Source organism: Mesoplodon densirostris, chromosome X (genome assembly GCF_025265405.1).
Source record: "Mesoplodon densirostris isolate mMesDen1 chromosome X, mMesDen1 primary haplotype, whole genome shotgun sequence".
Taxonomy (NCBI): Eukaryota; Metazoa; Chordata; class Mammalia; order Artiodactyla; family Ziphiidae; genus Mesoplodon; species Mesoplodon densirostris.
In genome coordinates this window covers 116,334,265-116,340,617 of record NC_082681.1, presented here as the reverse complement: position 1 = coordinate 116,340,617, position 6,353 = coordinate 116,334,265, and positions in this window count along the sequence as shown.

Here is a 6,353-nt window from a genome sequence, read left to right as displayed (position 1 = left end):
ATGCTATGTCTCCACCAGTGATTGCCTATGCTGGCTTATTTATTCCAAGTCTCATTGGAAGCAATTACAGACATTTTAAACTAGGCAGTCAAAATAACAAGTCATTTAGGCTGGCACTTATGCATTATATGTAGTTGTCCCTTCTATTAGAGGATGACACTATTGATGCTACAACCTCCCCATGTTAAAAGAAAATGTGGCTGAAAGACTGAAGTGTGACTGTCAGATTCTTCCACTTGGATCACGCACACTGCCTGTCATTGTGCTGTGAACTCAAGTGGCAGCCTGCAGGCGTCTTGGCTTTTCTTCTCCACCTCTTAGCCTCATGGTCAGGGCCTAATTAGGCATTATGAGCAGGCAGAGAACACATTTACAAAGTCCGCTCATGTTGGAGATGGTCTCGAGGCCTCAGTGAGGGTCATAGGTTTCTGGGTGATTCTTGAGCTTTGACCCACTGGAGGAGCAGTTGGCTCGGCAGGCATTTCCTTTAGGGTGACAAAACAGGGATGCTTTTTCACCAAGCCTGGTGTCCTTCAGAACTTCAGATCAATCCATGTTTTAGTGGAGGCTGTGAAGACATAGGATTTCTTTGTCAAACTTATATTTGTGGAATGCGGCAGTCTTAACTGTGTTTAATGTGTTTGGTTGATTTGCAAAATGGGCTGTCTCCTTAAAAAAGTCAAGATGTAAAAAGGCTGTATCTTTCGCTGAGAGGCTGAGTTAATAAGGAACAGCTGGGGCCGAGTGATGTCATGTGCCACCTGCATGAAAGGCTGCCCAGAGGCTCACACCAAAAGAGAGTGCTCCAGAGAAGTGGGTTTCAGACCTATTATTATTATTTTTTTGCTATTTTTTTTCTTTTTGCAGAGGATAATTTTTTGTATTGAAATCATTTGTAAAACCCCCAAATGTATCAGAGATCCAGGCTGACGTGCTGTGGATAAAGTTAGAGTGGGAAGCCCAGGACTCAGCCATCTTTCCCATCTTAAGCAGCAGTCCTTAAAGGTCCTCCTTGGAGTTTTGGGGAGCAAGGATGCACAATAAAAGTGTTTTGGGTAGTGGAATGTGTAACCCAGAGAACTGACAAGATTCATTTGGGTGTTGGAAGGAAATGGTAGTCATTCTATCTATATTTATTTTCCCCATATCTTTAAAAATTCTCTGTTTTTATATGTATGATAGTATAATAATGCACTGATACATTGGCATCCATAATTTATAAAAAAACATCATAGCTTGGAGGAGCATGCTTAATTTATTTTCCAATAGAGACACACCTTCAAGATTATTTGGAGGCTGCCTGTTAAGAATTCAGGAAAGGACTTCCCTAGTGGCACAGTGCTTAAGAATTCGCCTACCAATGCAGGAGACATGGGTTTGAGCCCTGGTCCAGGAAGACCTGCATGCCGTGGAGCAGTTAAGCCTGTGCACCACAACTACTGAGCCTAGCCTACGCTCTAGAGCCCAAAGCCACAACTACTGAAACCCTCGCAGCTAGAGCCCGTGCTACGCAACAAGAGAAGCCAGCCCAATGAGAAGCTTGCGCACTGCAATGAAGAGTAGCCCCCGCTCAACGCAACTAGAGAAAGCCCGCGTAGCAACAAAGATCCAATGCAGCCAAAAATAAATAAATAAATAAATTTATTTTAAAAAAAAAGAATTCAGGAAAGATGGTTCATGGGCACAGTGTAGATGATTCAGTGGGGTGGAATTTTACATTTTGGACTTTGTAGTGGGCTGAATGGCCCCAAAGATATCAGGTTCTAATCCCTGGAATCTATAAATATTACCTTATTTGGAAAAAGGTTCTTTGCAGATGTGATTATGTTATGCATTTTAGGATGAGGAGATAATCCTGGATTACCTAGGTGGTCCCTACTTGCTTCATAGGTGTCCTTATATGAGAGAGATAGAGGGAGATTTGCCGTACACAGAGGAGAAGACAGAGGCAGACTGGAGTTATGCAGCCACAAGCCAAGGAACGCCTGCAGCCACCAGAACCTGAAAGAGGCAAAGGACTGACTCTCTCCTAGAGTCCTGCGGGGGAGTGTGGTCCTGCTGACACCTTGATTTGAGCATAGTGATGCTAATTTCAGACTTCTGGCCTTTAGCACTGAGTGAGCAGATTTCTGTTATTTTAAGCGACCAAGTTTGTGGTAGTTTGTTAGAGCAGCCCTAGGAAATGAATAAATCCTCCCCTCCTTTTTAATTCATAGCAGAAAATAAGGTGGGTCAGCAACCCCTAAAGTGGTTCTTTTTTTTTTCTAAAGTGGTTCTTAAACTCAAATATCAAAGGGACCAGGAACGTATTTAATATTGATTGATATTATCGGGAGGGGCAGTCCAAGTGGTGAACTCAAGGGGGTGAGCTCAAGTTAATGGCAATAAAATTCAAATTCTTTTAATACTCTATGCTGACTAAATGTAATGGGTCCACAGGCTGTTATGGTTAATTTCTGAAATCTTTGAGTCTAAGCAGAAAAGACTTGGAGAAATTTATCACTGGGGCTCAAGAAAATGAATCCCAGCCAGTCTATTGGATGAGTCCCTTTGGGCTAAAAGATAATACCAAGAGGCAGAGATAGTTTGACCCAAAGATTTTAGGAGGTTCTGTGGGCCACATCTCATAGCCAAAACTTGAGTCAGGCAATGTACCAGAGCAAGTCTGACTCTTTGATAGGAAAAAATTTAACAGTTTTTATCAACTCCAGTTTTACAATATATATACAGTCCCAAATTTACAATATTTATAAGTAAACAAATCTCTAAATCTGTTCCTGTCATCACCAGGGCTACCTGTGTAATAAAAAAGGAGTTAGGCTTTGTCATGCCTATAATATTCCAAATAGACTATGGCCAGTTTTTCTGGCTCTCCAGGCCATAGGTAAAAGATTCTAAATTTCAAAATTTTATAATATCAGGTTATGTTTACCTGTTGTATCTGGGCAACTAGTACCAAGCAAAGATGAATCCAGAATTTAGCTGAAATATTCTAAAGCAAGAAATTAGCAGTTGCAAGAAAAATGGCAAAGCCTTCTTTGAGGAGGTCAAGATTGAGAGCCATCGTGGGGAGAGGTGCTGATTACCAAGTTTTCAGCCCACCTGGGTTCACATCAATTTTGTTTAGATTCATTCTTCTATATTTAATATTGGGCCTCTGGGGCATCAAGTCTCTAATTTCAAATGGTTAATTTTTGTCAGCACATAGGACCTTATGTAGCTTTTAAAAAGCATTTTAAAGAAGTTATGTACAATCTATCCTTTTCTAGTTATATTTTTATATTTATACTTTTTATAAAGCAAAGAGCCATGTTTTTCAGCACCCACACAGAGAAATAAAACATTACCAGCAAACCAGAAACCCCCCAGATGTCCATTCCCACTAGTAACCCCATTCCTCCCTCCATCAGATGTAACTATTACACTGCTTTTTTTTTACAGGAGTGGCTTTCTTGATTTTCTTTGTGGTTTTATCATCTGTGTATGCTATTCCTAAACAATATAGTTTTGCCTGTTTTTGAACTTTATTTTGATGAAATCATACTGTATGTATTTTTCTATGTCTTTTACTACTCAACGTTGTGTTTCTTAGATTCATCCATGTTCTTGTGTTTAGCTCTGATTTGTGAATTTTAACTGCTGTGTAACATTCCATTGTATGACTGTACCACAATTAATTTATCCATTTTACTGTTGATGAACAGTTATTTCTAGTTTGGGGCAATTATGAATAATGTAGATTCCTGTATATATATCCTTTTGTAGAGAAGCATGCATTTCTCCATGTTACTAGATAATGCCAGACTATTTTCCAAAGCAGTTGAACCAATTTATACTGTCACCAGTAGTGCGCAAGTTTTTGTTCCTGTACATCCTTGAAACACTTGGTATTATAGGGCTTAACATTTTTTGCTGAACTGATGTGATACCTAATTGTGGCTTTAACTTGCATTTTCTTGAATTACTAATGACTTTGATCACATTTTCATGTATACATATTTTTTAAATTTTTTTATTTATTTATTTTTGGCTGCATCGAGTCTTCATTGTGGTGAATGTGCTTCTCATTGCGGTGGCTTCTCTTGTTTGGAGCAGGGGCTCTAGGCGCACCTGCTTCAGTAGTTGTGGCACATGGGCTCAGTAGTTGTGGCTCGCGGGCTGTAGAGCGCAGGCTCAGTATTTGTGGAGCACAGGCTCAGTTGCTCCGCGACATGTGAGATCTTCCTGGAGCAGGGATTGAACCTGTGTCCCCTGCATTGGCAGGTGGATTCTTAACCACTGTGTCACCAGGGAAGTCCCCATGTATACATATTAAAGTATGTATGTATGTGTACATGTAAAAATGTATACACATACATATGCATATATGTACATTCTTTGGCCATTTCACTTCCTCTTTTTTAAAGTTTAAGGCCATTTTACTATTGGGTTGTTTTTCTTTTCCTCATTGATTTGTGAGTTCCTTTCATGTGTGTTGCAAAAATATTTTCTCCCATTTTGTGGCTTGCCTTTTTACTGTTTTAATTATATCTTTGATGAACAGAAGTTCTTAATTACAGAAATTTTAGAAATAAAGAAAGAATAAATAGCCCATAATTCCACCACCCAAAGATGGCCATTGTTAACATATCTTTTTTCTCCCCAGCTTTATTGAAGTTTAAATTGACAAATAAAGTTGTATATACTTAAAGGGTACAACGTGATGATTTGATATATGTATATGTTTTGAAATGATTACCACAATCAAGTTAATTAACACTGCCATCACCTCACATGGTTACATTTTTTTGGGGGGGGGGAGAATGCCTAAGATCTACTCTCTTAACAAATTTCAAGTATCGCATACAGTATTATTAACTGTAGTCACCATGCTGTACATTAGATTTCCAGAACTTATCTTATAACTGCAAGTTTGTACTCCATTTCCCCCGCACCCCAACCCCTGGCAACCACCATTCTACTCTCTGTCTCTATGAGTTTGACTTTTTCTTTTTAGATTTGACATGTGAGTGAGATCATTCAGTATTTATCTTTCTGTGTCTGGCTTATTTCACTTAGCATAATGCCCTCCAGGTTCATCCATGGTGTTTCAAATGGCAGGATTTCCTTCTTTTTTATGGCTGAATATATATATATATATATATATATATATATATATATATATATATATTACTGCATTTTCTTTATCCACTCATCTGTTGATGGACACTTAGGTTATTTTCATATCTTGGGTATTGTAAATAAGGTAGCATATATTTTGATCATCTTTAATGGCATATATATGCAGCATGACGTTTCCTTTATGAAAGAGAGATCATAGTTATATGTATTTACACAAATATTTAGTGACACAGATGAACACATATCCTCTGCTTTCAGGGAGCTTACAGCTTATTAAGTCAGAAACAGGCACGTTTATAAATATGTGCAATAAAGTGTTACAGATAGGATGCTAGAAGTGTGCACAAGGTATGATAGAAGCCAAGAAAAGAGTGGTCGCTTTTACCTGAGTGGGCTAGAAGAGGCATGAGAAAGCAGATGCCATTAGCTGAGCAGGTGGGAAAAAGGCGACAGAGGCATGGTATAATTTGTGGTGGTCAGAAAATTGCAAGTTGTTAAATGTAGCTAGAATGTGAGTTGGGGGGAGAGGGAAGGAAGGTGAGACATGATGAGAGAAAAGAGATGAAGCTGAGATCTAGACAGTTGGATGCTGACCTCTTCCTAAACTGCTGTTTCTGCTTTTCCCCAGTCACTTCTGTCTTGATAGTGTAGCCTTGTAGCAATACCACCAGGCCAGGCAGACGGAAATCTTTGGAAAGCACAAATGAAACCCAATTTGACAGCCTTTTTCATATAGGCTAATGAGTTGTTTTGTTCCCTTAATACTTGGCTGAAAAATCTTCTCCCGTTTAACTTTAGGTTTCCACCAAGAAGTTACAGGACTCAGTGAGAAAAGTGGATCCTAATAAGCCATTAGACGAAGATGTGGAGGAGGTAAGGTGGGGTCATATCCCTCAGGACTAGGATAGCATAGCAGTTAAGAGTAGGACTTAGAGGCAGAGAAATCTGAATTTGAATCTTGGCTCTGTCACTTTCCAGCTTTGTGGCTGTGGACAAGTCACTTAACCACTGAGTCTCAACTTCCTCCTATGTTGGTAGGGAATGATAACATCTACCTATATATAGGGTTATTGTGAGAATTCCATACAATAATTTAGACAACTCACCTATGAAAATGTCTAATACTTTATGCGTCATAGCTGCTCTGCCGCTATTACCTACCCCCTCATCCCCCTTCCCCAGCCACCCCCCTCAAAACCATAGAAGTTAATCTCTTCTGGGACTTATTAAAT